A 20,686-nucleotide genomic window follows, 5' to 3' on the forward strand; every position below is an offset into this window, starting at 1 on the left:
TGGTCAAAAATCTCTGACGGCCTAAGGGCTGTCAGAGGTTTGGCTATATGTCTGCCTGACTAATTTAGATGGGTAGACAGACAGCCATTTGTCAATGCCCCTAAGGTAAAGCCTTGCGGTAAGGGGCACGAAAAAGTCTTCAATGCCCCCTTGCCATGTCAGAAAACTCCCATGGTGAGAGAGGCATTGCTTTTTTAAAAATAAAAATAAATGTAACTTTGGCGTGCGGCTCTGTCATATTTGATGGAGCCATCTAGCAAAGTTACAATGCACTAGCAGGAACCACTGTGATGGCGGTTCCTGTCAATGCTTCAAATGTCCAATGGGCCAGCTGACATTTTATAATTTGGGGGGCAGCACCTCCATCAGGGGGACGGATTAATTTACTCAGTTAGACTGACTAAGGATGGGATGTCAGATAATTAAAAATCAAGTCCTTAATTTACATTATTTACTATGGGGTTTTATTTTAAGTTCTTATTGGCATTACTTTCAAACAGAGGGTTTTGCAGTACCAATGGTTGGCCATGTGTGGTGCTGGACTTACTCTAGCGATGGATTGGAGTAATATACTACTGTTTTGTATCCCTGGTTGGCTGAAGTAACTTTAGAAGTGCAGTTGGTAAATAATAATGAGCTTAATCTTTTGTGATTGGGTGCATGTCCATTCCTAACACTTGCTAAGCACCTCCTTACTCCTCCCTAAACCCCTACCGTTTGGTATTAAGAATGACCCTTTTTCCAGCCACCTCTCCTTATCCCTCACATATTCAATACTAAGACCCTGATTTAGATATTAGCGGTATTACCGCCAAGCAGCATTGGTGGCAGAAGTCAAGCAATTCCAATTCCAACACAACACACCCATACATGCAGAAAATACACATTGCCATACATCCATGACACAGTCAGCTACACAAGTCAGCTACACAAGCACACTCGCATGAGGCACAACTGCACACATCACAATGCTGATAACCTCAGGACTTTAACGCTGGAGCGGGGCTTTATAGGCCAGTAAGGCCCAACTATGAATGGCTATAAGGATAATAGAACATTCCACCACTAGAGGGAAGAATGTTCTAATAAATAAAACAAAGGCTTCGCAGAGCCCAAGCTGCTGCTGTGAACAAAAAACATTAGAATGTTGAGGCTCCAGGCTTTTACCAGCCATTAGAAGCCTGGAGCACTCCATTATCTCCAATGGAGCTCCCAACATTCCAATGTTCTAATGAGCCAAATATCACAAGGCAAAACGTCTTGCTTTAGGCTCTATTAGAATTGATAAATTGCTGAGTGAACCGGATCAGCACCAATAGGAGAGGAAACAGAACATGAACAGTGGTGACGACATGTGAAAGACATAAGCAGAAGAATGTATCAAAAGGCTCTGGCTGGCTGGATGAGTCAAGAGGAGAAGCGCCTGCATGGGGGATCAGTTCAAGTTGATTGGTACCGTCTGTACTGCAAACAAATATTTTGGGGGCAGTATACTCCTAGGGGTTGGAATGGTGGGTCAGGGCTTCTAATATGGGATGGGATCTTACAGGCATGTGGGCATTGGGCATCCCAAGGATGAGCATAAAGCTCTTGATCTAGGACATGAGGGCGTCATCCTAAATTATGGCCTGAAGCAGGATCAGCATAGAATTCCATTAAATTGAAAAGGGGTGTTGGCAAAGGCCTCTTGATTTTTCCCTGTGAATTGCTGTGCTTTCACCTTCCACCCAGCGGGCTAACACATGCCACCAGGACTCAGCTAGATGTGGGAGTTGTGCGCGCCACTGCAGAATGATCTCCCTCCTAGCTAGTAGCCGTAAATCGGGTCTTCACTGTTTTGTTTAGAGCTCCTAAAAATTCATAGAGCAATAGTCTCACAGTACTCCAGTCCATTGCAGTGGGTAATGTCAGCTAGTCATTACCATTTGTCAGTATACCCCCAGGGAGGGGCAAGCTGATAGGGTATGATGCAGATCACAGCACCTGATTGACAGCAGGAGCGATAGAGCAGCACATTTGGGTATCTGAGGAGGCAATTCATGTCCATAAATGTCTGGTGACATCTATAACTTCACTAAAAGTTTGGAGAATGAAAAAGAGTTATCTTGAAACAGTTATATTACAGATTCGCATGGCAGAACCACACATGGCTTAACAACACGGCAGAACCACAACTGCGTCTTTACCACACATGCCTTTACCATGCATGGCTTCACAATGAATTTTGTTGCAAAAGCATGCTTAATAAAGGGATATGTGGTAACGCCATGCGTGGTTGTGTGATACAACCCCCTGATCCCTTTGCCCCTGCCCTAAACCCTAAAACCTACCCTGTCCTAAAAGCTACACCACCCAGTCCTAAAAACTACCCAGCCCTAAATGCTAAAACCTACCCTGCCCTATCCTCAAAACTACCCTGGCCCGTCCCCACCCTAAACCCTAAAAGCTACCCTGCCTTGTCCTAAAACCTACCCCACCCTGCCCTAAAAACTACCCTAACCTCCACCCCGCCCTAAACCATAAAATCCACTGTGTCCTAAAAACTACCCCACCCTTTCCTAAAAACTACCTTGACCCCTGCCCTGAACTCTAAAACCTACCCTGTCATAAAAACTATCCCAACCCCCTGCCCTGAACCCAAAAAACTATCCTGTCCTAAAACCTACCCCACCCTGTCCTAAAAACTACCCCGACCACCCGCCTGCACTAAACCCTAAAACTTACCCTGTCCTAAAAACAACCCCACTCTGTTCTAAAAACTATCCTGACCCACTGCCCCACCCTAAACCTTGCCCTGCCGTAATGACAACCCCACCCTCTCCCAAAAACTACCCTGGCCCCCGCTCTGTCCTAAATCCTAAAACCTACCCTGTCCTAAAAACTATTCCTCCCTGTCCTAAAAAACTACCCTGACCCCCACCCTAAACCTAAAACCTACTCTGTCCTAAAAACTACCCCACGCTGTTCTAAAAACTACCCTGACCCCAGCCCTAAACCCTAAAACCTACCCTGTCCTAAAAACTACCTTGACCCCCCGCCCTAAACCCTATCACCTACACCCTGTCCAATAAACTACCACAACCTGACCCCACCCTAAACCCTAAAAGCTATGCTGCTCTGTCCTAAAACCTACCCCACACTGTCCTAAAAACTATGCCTCTCCCCCGCTCTAAACTCTAAAACCTACCCTGTCCTAAAAACTACATAACCCTGTCCTAAAAACTACCCCAAGACCCGCCCTAAACTCTAAAACCTACCCTGTCCTAAACACTACCCCACCCTGTCTTAAAATCTACCCTGACCCCCAAACCCTAAAACCTACCCTGTCCTAATAACTACCCCATGCTGTCCTAGAAACTACTCCAAACCCGCACCCCTGCCCTAAACCCTAAAACCTACCCTGCCCTGTCCTAAAAACTACCCTGACCCCACCCTAAACCCTAAAACCTTCCCCACCCTGTCCTAAAAACTAGCCTAACCCCCATCCTGAACCATAAAATCTACCCTGCTCTGTCCTACAAACTAGCCTAACCCCCATCCTGAACCCTAAAACCTACCCCACCCTGTCCTAAAAACTATCCTGAACCCCCACCCTGAACCCTAAAACCTATCCTGCTCTTTCCTACAACCTAGCCTAACCCCCATCCTGAACCCTAAAACCTACCCCAACCTGTCCTAAAAACTACCCTGAATCCCCACCCTGAACCCTAAAACCTACTCCGCCCAGTCCTAAAAACTACCCTGACCCCAGCCCTGAACTCTAAAACCTACCCTGTCCTAAAAACTACCCCGCCCTGTCCTAAAAACTACCCTGACTCCCCACCCTCACCTTGAACCCTAAAACCTACCCCGTCCTAAAAATTATCTCGCCCCCCACTTTAAACCCTAAAATCTACCCTGTCCCAAAAACTACCTCACCCTGTCCCAAAAACTACCCCGGCACCCTGTCCCCGCCCGAAAACCTGAAACCTACCCTGCCCTGTTATAAGACCTACCCCAACCCTTCACCCCGCCCTAAACCCTAAAAGTTACCCTGCCCTGTCATAAAAGCTACCTGCCCTGCCCTAAAAACTACACCAACCATCCCGCCCCAGCCCTAGACCCTAAAAGCTATCCTATCTTAAAAACTACCCCACCCTGTCCTTTTACTTACCCTGACCCCCTGTCCTTGCCCTAAACCCTAAAACCTACTCTGTCCTAAAAACTACCCCACTGTGTCCTAAAAACTATCCCACCCCACCTTAATCCCTAAAACCTACCCTGTCCTAAAAACTACTCCACCCTTTCCTAAAAACTACCCCAAAAACCTTAAATATACCTTGCCCTGTCCTAAAAACTACCCTGACCCCTGCCCTAAACCCTAAAACCTACCCCACCCTGACCTAAAACCTACCCCAAACCCCCGCCCTGAACCGTAAAACCTACCCTGTCCTAAAAACTACCCGACCCCCACCCTAAACCCTAAAACCTACCCTGTCCTAAAAACTACCCACCCTGTGTTAAAAACTACCCGCCCCTGCACTAAACCCTAAAACCTACCCTGCCTTGTCTTAAAAATTACCCTGATCCCTGCCCTAAACCCTAAAACCTACCCCACCCTGTCCTAAAAAGTACCCTGCCCTGTCCTAATAACTACCCCGAACCCCTACCCCCGATCCCTAAAACCTACCCCACCCTGTCCTAAACACTACCCCAACCCCTGCCTCAGACCTGAAACCTAAAATCTATCCCACCCTGTCCTAAAAACTACCCCAACATGCCCGCCTCCACCCTGAACTCTAAAACCTACCCTGCCCTGTCCTTAAAAATACCCCCCTTCAACCCAGCCCCAATTAGCCAGCTGCTGCATTCCTCTCCCAGCTGTTCCTACTGTGTGCCTGAACCACGCATATGCATGCAGACTTAACCACACATTTGTGTGGTTCAAGCACATGCATGGTTTAGGCAAGTGTGGCAATGCTTGCGCGGTTACCCTGCGCGTTGCTCCAGCCACGTAGAAAAGGCCGTTTCCCTTCTTGAAACTGGTCGGGTGGTTGGTGGCTGAGAATAATGTGAGGAACTGAAAGATTTGCTCAAGGCTTTCTTGAAGGAGAATTTGGAGTCTCAAGATGTTCACCCACTGATCAATTAGTAGTCATCACATTCGTCATTCCAGGAAATTGTGAAAGTATACCAAGGTGGACATCAAAGATGAGGGAGGTCACACAACTTTTATTTCCTGAATATTAGCCAGTGCATGTTGCAAAGAGAAAGGTCCTTCATCAACTGTGGAAAGACACGTAGAGCCAAATTTGAGAAGGGCCTAGAGCCACCTAGCGCCACATTTGCGTAATTGTTTTGACACTAATGTGGCATTAGTTTGGCAAAAACGCCACGCCAAATTTACAAAGTGGTGCAATGCATGCATTGCTCCACTTTGGAAACCCTTGCACTACATTATGCCTGTACTAGGCATAATTTATGCAAGGGGGGGGCGCTCCTCCTTTAGATTCTATGAGATTCCACTGCTCCATTTTTCTTGTCATTTTTAACACATGCGCAGTGTAGGCGTTAAATTGAGGCACACCATTGTTTATAATGGGCCTTTATGTACTTTGTAGGATTTGGCGCTAACCCTGCAAAGTACCACAATAGCGTCAGAAATTATGACGCTATTGATCCTAACAGGCGCTATGGTGCGCTGTATCATTAAAACGGTGCACACATGGTGGCTTTAGAGGGCCTAATGGGGCACAAGAAAAGTGGCGCTTCATGTAATGAAGTGTCACTTTGATTAAATCTGGGCCTAAAAGACTGAGGGCCTCATTACGACGTTGGTGGTCAGACCAGCTGACGACCAAAGCCACTGGGAGGAGACTGCTGTCATGTTGGCGGCCTGCCCCTGTTGTATTACGATGTTTCTAACGGGCTGACCGGAGGAAACCTAGTATTACAATGTTTCCACCGATCAGCCTGGTGGAAACAGTGCCACAGTCACACAACAGCACCCTCAGAATACACACTGTCTGCATTGTGCATTCCCAGGGTGGTGGCAGGGGGCCCCAAGCACTGGCTTTCCGCCACCCTTTTCATGGCAGGGACCCCACCATGAAAATGCTGGCGGAAAGAGGACTCATGATCATCACAGGCGATGCTGCCGTGGGCATCGCTGTGGCTGACCACAATGGCCGCCACCCCCGTCCAGATCCGTGATCCTGGCGGTGGCGGCAGTCCCCTGGTGGTCTGACTGCCAGGGTCATAATCTGGCAATCGGGCCGCCAGGAGTCCAGCAGTCCAACTGCCACTGCAGATCTGGCGGTCCTCAGACCACCAAACTCGAAATAAGGCCCTGAGTGTGCAAACAGGTGTTCAGTTCCCAGTAAAACTGAAAGTGAGGGTGAGGGGGGTAAGGTCATGCATGTCAGGCAGGTGGAGGCAGTACTGACTTGATATAAATGGGGAACAGAGATTCTATTTGTTATATTAATAGTAGATTTCAAGCTTAAGTACATTCCTCACTTCCTCTCAAAAATACTTGTACCTAGGGTCCTGTTTATCCAGTATCTTATTATATTTTAAATTGAAATATAATGTTATCTGTACTGGACAAGTAGTTGACCGAGCGACAGATGTCATTGATAAAAGCTGTTTATAACATAGTTGTAAGGAAATGCCTCCTTGGCATGGTTACCCCCCCGACTTTTTGCCTTTGCTGATGCCAAGTTATGATTTGAAAGTGTGCTGAGGCCTGCTAACCAGGCCCCAGCACCAGTGTTCTTTCCCTAAAACTGTACCTTTGTCTCCACAATTGGCACACCCCTGGCATCCAGGTAAGTCCCTTGTAACTGGCACCCCTGGTACCAAGGGCCCTGATGCCAGGGAAGGTCTCTAAGGGCTGCAGCATGTCTTATGCCTCCCTTGGGACCCCTCACTCAGCACATGCACACTGCTTGCCAGCTTGTGTGTGCTGGTGGGGAGAAAATGACTACGTTGACATGGCACTCCCCTCAGAGTGCCATGCCAACCTCACACTGCCTATGGCATGGATAAGTCACCCCTCTAGAAGGCCTTACAGCCCTAAGGCAGGGTGCACTATACCACAGGTGAGGGCATAGGTGCATGAGCACTATGCCCCTACAGTGTCTAAGCAAAACCTTAGACATTGTAAGTGTAGGGTAGCCATAAGAGTCTATGGTCTAGGAGTCTGTCATACACGAACTCCACAGCACCATAATGGCTACACTGAAAACTGGGAAGTTTGGTATCAAACTTCTCAGCACAATAAATGCACACTGATGCCAGTGTGTACTTTAATGTAAAAATACACCCAGAGGGCATCTTAGAAATGCCCCCTGAAAACATACCCGACTTCCAGTGTGGGCTGACTAGTTTTGCCAGCCTGCCACACACGAGAGATGTTGCTGGCCACATGGGGAGAGTGCCTTTGTCACTCTGTGGCCAGGAACAAAGCCTGTACTGGGTGGAGCTGCTTCTTACCTCCCCCTGCAGGAACTGTAACACCTGGCGGTGAGCCTCAAAGGCTCACCCCCTTTGTTACAGCACCACAGGGCATCCCAGCAAGTGGAGATGCCCGCCCCTCCTGCCACTGCCCCCACTTTTGGCGGCAAGGCTGGAGGAGATAATGAGAAAAACAAGGAGGAGTCACTGGCCAGTCAGGACAACCCCTAAGGTGTCCTGAGCTGAGGTGACTCTGACTTTTAGAAATCCTCCATCTTGCAGATGGAGGATTCCCTCAATAGGATTAGGGATGTGACCCCCTCCCCACCGGGAGGAGGCACAAAGAGGGTGTAGCCACCCTCAGGGCTAGTAGCCATTGGCTACTAACCTCCCAGACCTAAACACACCCCTAAATTGAGTATTTAGGGGCCCCTAGAACCTAGGAAGATAGATTCATGCAACCTGAAGACGAAGAAGGACTGCTGACCTGAAGCCCTGCAGAGAAGACAGAGACACCAACTGCTTTTGCCCCAGCCCTACCGGCCTGTCTCCCCACTTTGAGAAAAACTGCAACAGCGACGCATCCCACAGGGTCCAGCGACCTCTGAAGCCTCAGAGGACTACCCTGCATCTAAAAGGACCAATAAGCTCACGAGAACAGCGGCCCTGTTCAACAAACCTGCAACTTTGCAATAAAGACGCAACTTTTAAAGACCACACGTTTCTCGCCGGAAGCGTGAGACTTTCCACTCTGCACCCGACGCCCCCGGCTCGACCTGCGGAAAACTAACTCCTCAGGGAGGACTCCCCGGTGTCTGCGAGCCCGTGAGTAGCCAGAGTTGACCCCCCTGAGCCCCCACAGCAATACCTGCAGAGGGAATCCAGAGGCTCCCCCTGACCGCGACTGCCTGCTTCAAGGAACCCGACGCCTGGAAACCACAATGCACCCACCGCCCTCAGGACCTGAAGGAACCGAACTCCAGTGCAGGAGCGACTCCCAGGCGACCCTCTTCCTAGCCCAGGTGGTGGCTACCCCGAGGAGCCCCCTCCCTTGGCTGCCTGCATCGTTGAAGAGACCCCCGGGTCTCCCCATTGAATCCTATTGCAAACCCGAAGCCTATTTGCACTCTGCACCCGGCCGCCCCTGTGCCGCTGAGGGTGTACTTTTTGTGCCTGCTTGTGTCCCCCCTGGTGCCCTACAAAACCCCCCTGGTCTGCCCTCTGAAGTCGGGGGTACTTACCTGCTGGCAGACTGGAACCGGGGCACCCCTATTTCCATTGAAGCCTATGTGTTTTGGGCACCACTTTGACCTCTGCACCTGACCGGCCCTGAGCTGCTATTGTGGTAACTTTGGGGTTGCCTTGAACCCCCAATGGTGGGCTACCTTGGACCAAACTTTGAACACTGTAAGTGTCTTACTTACCTGTGAACTTAACAATTACTTACCTCCCCCAGGAACTGTTGATTTTTGCACTGTGTCCATTTTTCAAATAGCTTATTGCCATTTTTGCCAAAACTGTACATGCTATTGTGATAATTCAAAGTTCCTAAGATACCTGAGTAAAGTACCTTTCATTTAAAGTATTGTTTGTAAATCTTGAGCCTGTGGTTCTTAAAATAAACTAAGAAAATATATTTTTCTATATAAAAACCTATTGGCCTGGAATTGTCTTTGAGTGTGTGTTCCACATTTATTGCCTGTGTGTGTACAACAAATGCTTAACACTACCCTCTGATAAGCCTACTGCTCGACCACACTACCACAAAATAGAGCATTAGAATTATCTCTTTTTGCTACTATCTTACCTCTAAGGGGAACACTTGGACTCTGTGCATGCTATTTCTTTCTTTGAAATAGTACATACAGAGCCAACTTCCTACAATAGTTTTTAACTAAGCTAAATAAAATGACTAAAAAATGGCTCACTTTGACATGTGCTGAAAGCAGTTTTTGAACAACCCAATTTGAACCAGCAATGGCAATCCGAAGGCCATGCTTTTAAAATCCAGCATGTGGGTGGTGTGAGGCCAAACTGCAGTTCAAATGTGACTGTGTTTTTATGCCACTGGTGTATTTTCTGCACCATCGTACAGTGACATTACCAAAGAGTCCGAATTTAAAGCATTGTTACCATGTTTAAGGGGTGCAGTACCAGCAGCAGTTTCTTCTCGAGGGCAAGGGAGCGTTGCCCGCTGCGATCCACACAGGCAAAAAAGAAATGGGAATGGAAGGTTTAAGAATGCATCGGCCCAGAGACATGCTGGAGGAGGAGGGCAGACAGGATGCTCCAAAGTGTGCATGTCACTTTGGGCAGCTGTTTTGCCCCAGCCAAAGTGACATTCGCACTTTGAAGGTCTCCACTCAGCTGTCTTAAGACAGTTGGGTGGAAATCCAGCACAGGCCTCTAGGGCCTGAAGGAGGGTCGAGCCAAGATACTCCATCCAATCCAGGCACTTCTCTCATGCTGGTTACCAGCATGAGAGCAGTATATTGATTGGTTAGGGCAGCTCTTCCGGCATCGACGAAGGATAAGAGCACTGAGGAGGATGCGTAGTGCATGTGTGTGTGTAATGCATGTATGTGTGTAATGCAGGTAAGTGTAGTGTTGGTTTGTACTTAGTGTTATGGTTTAGGCTTTTGGAGGGAGGGGTGGTTTACTTTGGAGTTTTGGAAGGTATATTTTTTTTTTGGGGGGGGGTGAAGTGGTATGGCACTTAACTAGCCCCACCACTTTCAAAGGGCATCAGCCGCCGCCGTGCAGTAAATGCAATCAATCATTGGTATTTATAAGACCAGATTTTCCCTACAAATATTGTTTATATTTCTCTACAAATATTGTTTATATTTTTACTTCAGTTTTCCAAGATTTCTCTATTAAAGTCTGAAGGTCTTAGCGGTCTTTTCTTCATAATGACATTTGTAAGGAATGAATAATTTTGGCAAAGGCTTTCAATGATTTCCATGTTATATTTATGTCTTTAACAGTGGCTTTATTTTTTTCTACAAAAACTTCCTTCTTTATCTGATATTTATAAACCATTTTATGAACAACTGTGCTTATCCCTCTCGATTTAACAGAAAAACAAATATGCATTTCTATGCCTACCCAGGTGAAGTTTGCATGCCTCAAAAGCAATAAGGTGTGTTCCTTGAAAACAAATTTAATGCGTTGAGACTTGACAGGCCATATTTATATTCTATATAGTTTTGTAATTTGACTAAATGTACAGATTGGAGCAATAGTAACTCTTAGGACCCCACCGTATTAAAATAGTGCTAAAATGGTACGGCATACATGTGGATGAAATGTACATGTGTACACACACAAACAATCTAAATACCTTGTAAATATGATGCATGCTGTAATTAAGCAACATACATTGGTCACACTACAATAGGACCAGGACCTTTAATTATAATTATATTATGCAAATAATGTCCTGGTCATTGTGCATACTTTGAAAGCTGATTGATAGGTCTAGGATTATATTATGGATTATGAAGAAATAATGCCATGCATTTTTCTCACTGGCAAAACTACTCACAGAAACTTATTTGTAAATCAGGCTTAAAAATGAATGAGTAATTCATGCCTAAGACAGGAGCAAGGCCCAGCCCCTTAGGGAGAAAGCCTTGTGAATAGGGCTCTAAAATAAGTAACCCTTCATACTTCACTTTCACCTATAGGAAATGAATGACATACAGCGAAATATATCTTTAAAAGATTAAGATTTGCATTTTGAGAATGTGATAGAGGCCTTAGTATTTCTAATTAGGGTGCTAGCTTACACTCAACTATTAAACTGTCTTCTCTCTGAAAGCAAAATACTGAATTCAAAGAGACAAAGAAATGACTATGTTGGATGTGTCTGAGTACCGCTGCACCAACCTTTACAAATAGTTTTTTGGGGACTAGCCCTACACAAACTGTCAGACCCCATTCGGGGGCCACAGGGTAAATGTGGTGTGAGTGGGCCAGAACCATGGGGGCTAAAGCCATTTGCCTTTGGTGTCCAAGGGTCAGTACTATGATGCCTCTGCAAACTGTACCAAGTACAACCCCTTTAGCATTTGACCCTCAGTGGTAGTGACAGCAAGCCATTATAGGCTTCTAAACGAGGTGTATTGTGTGGGGGGGAGGGGCACATCTAGCTCAGAACTCAACAGTCGCTCAGCCGAACAATAAATGATTATCCAACCCATTGCTTTTTGTGAAGGCCATAAAACCACGCAGGGAGGTTTAGTTGATAAGCAGAGACCTCAGCCACCTTCAAGCCCCAGCAACTGACTGTCTTTTTCATCTCTACACATTCCAACTTGAAAACCACATCACATTAGAGATTCCTACATCACCCCTTAGATGCAGAACACAATACAATACCTCCCCCCAATACCACAATAGAAGCGAACACAAGGCCCACAGATATATTTAAAACAAAGTGAACAGGGTCAAATAAAGAACCAATCCTTGTCCCAATACAGGATGCATGCAGCAGTAAGGCATCCACTTCCTTCACATAATCTTGTAAACAAAGGGGTACCTTTCTCAGACGTTGAGGCCTGCAGACAATAATATGTTAATTTCAAGTATTCCCATGGCTAGGCACACCTTCCGAAGTCAGGAAGTACCTAGCCACTCTCAGATACCCAAATGTGCTGCTCTCTTGCTCCTGCTGTCATTCAGGTGCTCTGATCTGCATCATATCCTATCAGCTTGCCCCTCCCTGGTGGTATATTGGCAAAAGGTACTGACTACAATTGCTGACATTATCCACTGTAATAGACTAGAATCTTGAGAGGCTATTGCTCTCTGAATGTTTAGGAGCTCTAAACAAAAACAAATGATGACTCCATTTACGGATCTCACACTTCTACTACCTAGGAATTCTAATTCTGTGATTTTTCAGTCATTTTTATTGCATTTTTTAACACTTTGATCACTTTGAAGGGTTCAATAAATTTAGAGGTTCCACCGCTCTTCCTAGAAGATTTTCTCGATAACCTTATCCCCTACATGAACTACCTAGTTTATAACAACCTTCCTCACATCAAAACACATTTTCCTCTTCACCATCTTCTCCCTTTCCTTTTCTCTCCACTCCCTTGCATTTCCAACCTGATTATCCATCACTTTTCATTTCTCTGAAACCCACATGGGAATAACCTCTGTGTTGGCCACTCTATCCTTGAACAACTGAAAAGGTGATACATCTGTAGAGGAATGCGGTGTGAAGAGGTACTCATGTATCTTTTTTTTTAGATGCTTCCCAGTTTGTTCCTGACCCTAAAGTCTCTTTCAATACCTGGATAAATCTCTCCGCTATACAATTACTTTCTGGGTGATACAGTTCTTCCTTCTTATGTTTTATTCCTCTTGCTCTCAGAAATTCCCACATTACCCTCAACATAAATTGGAACCCATTGTCAGGGAGTAACAATGAAGGAAAACCCTCCTTCTCAAACAGATCTTCCAAGAACTCAATGACTATGTCTGACTCCACTGAGCCCATGATTTGATCTCTGGTGAGTGTGAAAACATGTCTACATATATCAACACATGCCGATCATAAGAGTTCATCTTCACCAGACCCATGATGTCAAGGGCAATGTCAGAACAGGTACTACTCGCTAGTTCCCTCAACCCCATGGGTTGTGTCCTACACTTCAACACGTTATCACTACGTTAGCATTCAACACAGTTTCTCACCATCCTCTCAATGTTTACATCCAATACAGGCTACCAACACCCTTCTCCGACCCTTTCTTTAGTCTTGGCAATGCCCATGTGACTAGCATGAGCACTATCAAGCAACCTTTCCTGCACTTTAACTGGGGGAATCAATTTACTGACCCACATGAGCAGACCATCAACAACCACCTGCTGGTCTTTGACTTTCCAAAAGCCCTTCACTTCTTCATCACACTCTTTTTTTTCGCACCACACAGCCAAAACCATCCCCATAACTTTTTGCAAAATTCTATCGCTCTTCAAACCATCTCACCAATCTTCCTCAAAAACAGTCCCTTCTGAGATCAGACACACATTGACTTCCTCATCGAAGTCCTCTTCCCCAAGCCAACCTCAGTCATCTAAACCTTCACTCTCCACATCACCCATTCTCTATAATATATAGTTTGCCAAAATGTTGTTAACACTTGACAAATAAGACACAACAAATTCAAATTCCTGCAAAGCTACCACCCATTGCGTATTCTGTGAAAAACAAAGTCTATCCCTTTTTTTGTGAACACTTTCCTGAGTGGCTTGTGGTCAGTTTTGAGTTCAAACCTTCTCCAGTGAAACCATTTCAACTTGCATACAGCCCAGAAGACAGGCAAGTATCTCTTTCTCCACCATCGAATAATTGAGTTCTGCTCCCCTCAACACTCTGGAGATAAATAGAACAATCCTTTCCTTAGCTTCCTTTTTTTGCAAAAGGACCGCCCCTAACCCTTTAAAGCTTGCATCTGTCATTATGTAGGACTCATCTGCAGGATCAAAACTTCCTAGATCGGGTGCTGCATTCAGACAATGATTTACAATTTCACACTCATCATTACAATTCTGACACCACAGAAATTTCTTCCCCTTCTTCAACAACTCTCTCATACAATACATTTTCTCCACAAAATCAGGCACCAACCTATTGTAGAATTCAGCCATTCCTAGAAACTTAACAAGTTCCTCCTTATGCTGTGGTGCATGAAGATTACAAATGGTCTTCACCAGGGCAGACTTTAGTTTGATACCAGAGCTGGTTACAACATGACCCAAATACTGAATTTCTTGGGCATCAAATTTACACTTTTCTGCTCTCAACTCAGGCCAGCGTCACATAGGGGCTAACTAAGAGTCTGACAGATGGGAAAGCCCGTCTGCCAAACTCCCAACAGGGTGGCCTCCGCCTTGGTGGCAACCACCCCGCTGAAGTCAATAAGAGTTTCCCTCTAGGTCGATGAGCGGAAACCTCAGTTTCCACCTGCCAGCCTAGCGGGACACAGGCTACAGCATTGTCACCGGCAGGAATGTTGTAGCTCGCAGGGTGCACCATCACCCTCACAATGTTCACTGTCTGCAGAGCAGACAGTGAACATTGCGGCAGTGCTGGGCAGAGGAGGCCTGCACTTTCCATACTAAGAGTATGGGCAGTGCAGAAGCCCCCCTGTGGCCCTTTGCACCTGTTCTCCTCCAACCTTTTAATGGTGATGTTACCGTCATGAAAAGGCTGTGGGACAACAAGGTCGTAATGCGCACGGCAACGCTGCATGCAGCGCTGCCCTGGTGGATTATGATCTTCACCACCACCAGGCTGCTGGGACCATGGATCCTTGCAGTGCTGGAGGTTCCCTGGTGGTCTGACCACCTGGGTTTTAATATGGGGGTCAGACCTCTGCAACAGTGGCGTTCCTGCCCCCCACCGTGAGTGTGGCAGAGTGAAGACCACCACACTCGTAATGAGGCCCTCAGCCTTGAAAAAACTCTCCTCTGCATACCATCATGTTCCTTACTATTAACACCAAACACCAGGACATCATCCTGATATACCTTGACTCCTTCAGTTCCCCAAAGAATGCGCTTCATAGCTCTTTGAAATACAGAGGCAGCTGAAATTAAACCAAAGGGCATTCTTAGGAATTTAAAGGTACCAAAAGGTGTGATGAAAGCTGTTAGTTCCTGAGACTGTGGATGTAACATTATTTGATGGTAGATAAAGGTTGGCTCTAAAGAGGTGAAGTGCTTCGCACCATCAAGGGAACTCAACATTTCACATATATTCGTGAGTGGATAGTGATCCACCACCACCACTTTGTTAAGTTCCCTCAAATCCACAAAGATCCTGGCTTCTCATTTGGCTTTGCGGGCCATAAGCACCATTGACAACCAACCTGTAGCCTCAACCTACTGTATAATACAATTATCAATATATTTGTTCAATTTAGATATGATACTTTCTTAGCGGCACACTCCTAACTTTGGCTACTTTCAGTGGAACACTCGATCTTATTTTTATGAGGTGACAATAAAGTTTTAAGCAACCCAACTTGTTGACAAAACTTCTGGAAATTCCTTTATCTACATCGCACATACCTTTGAAACAGAGTTGACTACTGGCATTTCTCTGACACACACAGAAGGATTCTCATTTGGATCTAAATATACATGCTGGTCCCATTGATGAACCTAAATAATAAGGGAATCTCCTTTCACAAAAAATATACACTTTTCCTGGGATGGTCCTTTCTTGAAATTCAATTGTATCCCAGAAGTAACCCAATAAATCAATGGGTTCCCCACCATAAACGTTCGGCTTGATACTGGCTTTTCAAAGTTTCACTTTTCCATGTAGACGTCCTCATAACATATTTTAGTAACAAGTGTTATCTTGGCTCCAGAGTCAAACAGCATTTTCACCGGTTCATCATTGACCATGACAACTTCAAATGGGCCATCACAAGAAGATCCCTTTACCTTAAAAATTTAAATTTCTTCCACATCAACTTCACTAACTTCATCAAACTCAACTTCCTGCACCTCCTTCAAATCTTTTGCCAATCTGCAGCACTTGGAAAAATCTCCTTTGCGTCCACATGTCTTACGCGTAACTTTCCAACCTGGATAATCTTTGTAATTAGCAACGTGTCTAGTATTACCACACTGAAAGCATTTCCCTTGAAATGGTTTTGAGATGGGCTCGACACTAATGGACACTTTACTCTTTGACGCCTTCTCTTGAACAACTTTCACAGTGCTCCCTTCACCCTTCTCCATTCTGTCTACTGCAACTTCTTTGCATGTTAAACCTACACATGTTTTTGAATGATCATGTGTCCTGGCAATAGTGAGAACCTCCTGAAGGGAGGGGTTGTCTTACTTCTACATACTTTTCTAGGGCTTCTCTAACGCCCACTCAAGCATCAGTTGGTCTCTCTAATCGTTCCTCAAGCAATACCCCAAAATTGCAAGTAGATGAAAGTTTGCATAACTGCGTAATGTACTGTACTACTGTCTCAAATGGACGAATCATTCTCCTCCCAAAATGGTAACTCTCAAAAACTGTACTCACTCTGGGAAGGTAATGTAAGTCCAATTTTTTTTGGCAAACCTCATACTCATTCAAATTCACGGCATCTTGATCCAATACATCAGGAAGATGCTCAAAAACTTCCTGCGCTTCCGAACCCAGACAATGCACAAAAGCGTTGTTTTCCTTTCTGCACTGAGAAGACCCTAGCATAGTGGTTAATACCTTCTTCCAACTTAGCCACGGAATGGATGGCTCCCCCAGGAGATTACAAAAAAATGGAGGCACTGGAACATTCTGGATGTTGCTGTTCACTCACTCTCCAAGCACAGGAAGCATCAAATGAATAAGACTCTTGTAGCTAAAAGTACAATAAGCAGAGTTAAACCCAACTATAAGTGTGATTTCACACCAACAATGCAGTTGTCACTCAATGACATTGAATCCATGACACTGAAATGGACCATTACTATTCAAAATAAGTATCACTGAATGCAAATAAAGTGTTGCATGGCAAATACATTCCTTTCCACAATGTAAACCAAAAGAGTTACTAATAAACGTGAGAATATTACTGCTGACACACATTTAATTTATTGGTGAGCGTTTCACCACCAGCTTACAGAGGAAATGTTCTTAATGTTAAAGTTGAAATAGAAAATAAAGATGAGGCTTTCTCCGCCAACATGATTTTTAACTAACTGGTGAGCGTGTCACCACAGCCACACTGAATTTGTGGAAATGGAGAATCAAGGTGAGTATCACCGCAGACACGATTTTTAACGTATTGGTGAGCTGCTGCCACACTGAAATACAAGTGAGCGTACAACAAGCTTTCTTCTTTTTTTTCTTATGTGTGAGCGTGTCACTACAGCTGAACTGAGATTGACTCCAGTGCCAACCTCACAGCTGCATGCTCGCTCACTGCATCTTCCAGCATGCTTCCAGGAGGCATGTTACGTCGATCTCTGTGTCAGCAAGTAGATTTCCGGGTGTCACATCACTGTTGCTCTGAAAGCTTCCGGAGCATTCAGTGTTGCCAGATTGGGCTATTTCCCGCACATATTTTTCCCATTCATGCAGGAACTAACTCTCGGGGTGGGGTGCACAAATTTGGGCTATAGTTGGCTCTGTGTGCACAAATTTACCAGATGCGGCGGTGCCGCCAATCAAAATACTGCTGAGTTCCTGGAGCCGGCAGAGCAGGACGTCAATAATTCATAGCGCGAAAGCGCTACCTATGACGGCCCTGCTTAATGCTGTTGGCCTGCCCCCTGAGTGACTGGATGAATCTGGTCACTAGGGGCGAACCTGTTATTTCTTTTTTTTCTTTATGAATTTCTCGTGAATGTGGGCAGGTCCTGGATGTCTCTGTCTAATGCTACCCTGAGAGGCTGTGTCCCCTGATGTCCAAAGGTTAAAAATAAGGTAAGATAATTTGCGATTAAGTGTCTGGCCAAAAAGCTCTATTTTATCTATTTTAACAGTTTTGCCTGGACATAAAATAGTGCAGAGGGTCATTGTAACTGCGGCAAAGCACCACTTTCCCCCTTTCCCAGGGGAAAATACCTCAGCGTCGGTGGTTATTTGAAGTGATGGCATTCATGTGGAGTTCCTCATGTTTTCAAGAGGATTTGACAGTCTTTCATTAGTTACATAAGTTATTTGGGTGTGTTGTACAGGTGTACATATGTTTTAGGATTTCTGACATGCTGGTGCTTGTGTATGGCTTAATATTACGTGGGTTGTCAGAAGCACAGTTTGTAACGAACTGGGATTCTCAGAAGGCTAGGACCAGAAAGTAATTCCTATCACGTGTACTTTTGAGTTCTGATGGTGGCGCAAGGACTTAAGTTCTAAAATGTTCCCCCCCAAAGATGCCGCACCCAGTTCTTGCATTCTGTGTATTTTCAGAGTTGTATCACTTGTTTAACCGTTTTTTTTCAGGCTATCGCCAGGGCTACACTGTGGGTGATGCACATTCTTAGAACTGCACTCATGCAGGGTTTAAGTGGCTTGCATTTGTGTGCATGGGTTCTGTTGGTTATCAAGAAGCACCAGCACTCGTATCAGGGTTTTGTTAAGGGGTATTTGCTGTGTGAATTCTTAGAGATCCAGAACTTCAGGTACAATGGTGCATTCAGTTTCTTTTTTGTACTGGTCTTTTTATGTGGATTCCACAGTGTGCTTTAAGTTTCTGGCCCACATCTATTGTTAGTCCTGTCAGGTTTCTAGTGACTTAACTGGCTGTCTCCATTCTGTTAGATATACTAAGGGCGATCATTATTCTAAGGTTGATAAAAGGAGTTATTTTGGGTTATAATGAAGTGTTATCAGCACAGACAACCACTGTAAAAGTTCAGGCTTTAGGGGCTTGTTTACAAGCCCCTAGCGCTACCAGAGCATCAGTTTCTTTGACGCTCTGGTGACGCTGTGCCATTTTCCATCCTGCGCCGTTTTCTGCGGCAGAGGGGCGTGCAATGGGTGTTACAGTGGGTATTCCACCACAACACCCATTGCTTTTGACGCTGCCCCGGATTTACAAGAAATCGTAAACCCGAGGCAGCATCAAATTCTAATGCCACCCCAGGGGTGGCGTTAGCATGGCGAAACAAGGAGAAATACTTCTATTTCTCCTTGTTTTTTGCTCTTTCTATGTGTGCTGCATTCTGCAGCACATATAGTAGGAGAAAATCGCCATTAAATAATTTTTTGTGCAGGAAGGTGTTCCTTTCTGCACAAAAACAATCTCCCCCGCTACGCAGCCGTCCTTGCACCATGGAGCAAGGGTGGCTGCGTTGGTGCTAAGCAGCTAATTTAGCACTGGCGCAGGGGTAAACACAGGGATGCGCCGTATTATTTTAAATATGGCACATCCCTGCCTTTCAGAAATGTAGGAGCGCGGTGCTGCCAAATTTGGCACATCGCCACAACATTTTCTAGTAAATTGTACCTTTGTGTTTCTCCAGACCATGTATTTGTAACCTATAATTCCTACTATAATGGATGGTATGTGACTCCTACACCTTATAACACTCATTACCTTATGGAGAAAGCTTACGTACATTGATTTACACACTTGTATGATTTATTGTCTGTGTAAATGGTTGTATGCTGTAAAGTAGTTTGATACTATACATTAGGATTAATAGCGTATAAACAAAATTGAATAAAAAATAAATTAGTAAGTGTTGTTTACATCACTGGTGTAACTACTCAAACAGACATACATTTGCTATTCTTACATTGCATCCATGTCTCTCACAAAGATGTGAACAAAGTCAAAAACCTGCATCCAAATAATAGTGTTTCTTAAGTTCTTGTGAAGTGATAAGCTGAGTGTCTTTGTTTCCATCCACTGCATAGATATCTAAGTGTAAGGCTCCAGAATCCTCTAACCCAAGATGGGATTCGGACAAAAGGAGGGCTAATTGCTCTTTAACTGAGACCTTTGTTTTGGGCCCAGATGGAAGTGACAATAACAAACCCCCTACAGATTGCTTTTCTGGAAGTAAAGCAGTCATTGTGCGGCTGTTGCTGAAAGAGTCATGGTGTAAGCAAATGACACAGGGACAAACTCAGCTTATTTCATGGATGCTGCCCCCTATCCCAGATCCAGTTCAATAATGGCTGGCAGACCCCCTCTTTCCCTGCACTGAGTACATGAAATAAGTACAGAAGGGGACAATGGAAACTGGTAATGAAGGGCTTAGAGATGTGGGGTTAAAAGGGGATCTACAAGCCTAGCCTCACCTTGCTCAGAAGGGCTTGAAAAACTGGTTATGACCCAGCATCTACTGCACACATGTAGTGCTGCTTTCCTTTGTAATTTACATATATGTGACCACCGATCTGTGTGCTCTGCAGAGAGGCCAAGGATTGCATTTGCATTTAGTCTGAACTCAATAACATACTGGAAAGCACTGTGAGAAACTTGTACCACTTTCAGCCTTAGGGCTCTTAGTCGTGCCCATTAGGATCACCAAACCACAATCTGAACTCATCCAGACAACAGGTGGCAACTCAGTTTATAGAATGTACAATACAATAGTGATATATTGCATGACAATAAAACTACAGAAACATCTGGAAAAAGCAAATACTCTGCCAAGATTGGGAGTTTTAGTCTAGTTTTTGCTGCAACATGAAGGCAACAACACAGGTACTGTATTACTTTCAGTGGCAGATTATATGGCAGTGGAGGGCAGAGAAGGGAATAGCTCA

The 20,686-nt window shown here is 45.1% G+C and overlaps 1 protein-coding gene and 1 long non-coding RNA gene across 4 annotated transcripts in view; one reads left to right on the forward strand and one right to left on the reverse strand.

Moving 5' to 3' along the window:
* Positions 1–20,686, reverse strand: part of HGFAC (HGF activator) — a 600,748-nt gene that overhangs the window by 90,910 nt on the left and 489,152 nt on the right. The gene's annotated exons all lie outside the window — the stretch shown is intronic.
* LOC138249525 (uncharacterized) overlaps positions 17,514–20,686 on the forward strand; it is a 456,612-nt gene continuing 453,439 nt past the window's right edge. For all 3 annotated transcript variants that reach the window (XR_011194828.1, XR_011194829.1, XR_011194830.1), the window contains exon 1: positions 17,514–17,890. This is a non-coding gene — a long non-coding RNA (uncharacterized lncRNA). The remainder of the gene's footprint in view (positions 17,891–20,686) is intronic.

Source organism: Pleurodeles waltl, chromosome 1_2 (genome assembly GCF_031143425.1).
Source record: "Pleurodeles waltl isolate 20211129_DDA chromosome 1_2, aPleWal1.hap1.20221129, whole genome shotgun sequence".
In the NCBI taxonomy this organism is placed as follows: Eukaryota; Metazoa; Chordata; class Amphibia; order Caudata; family Salamandridae; genus Pleurodeles; species Pleurodeles waltl.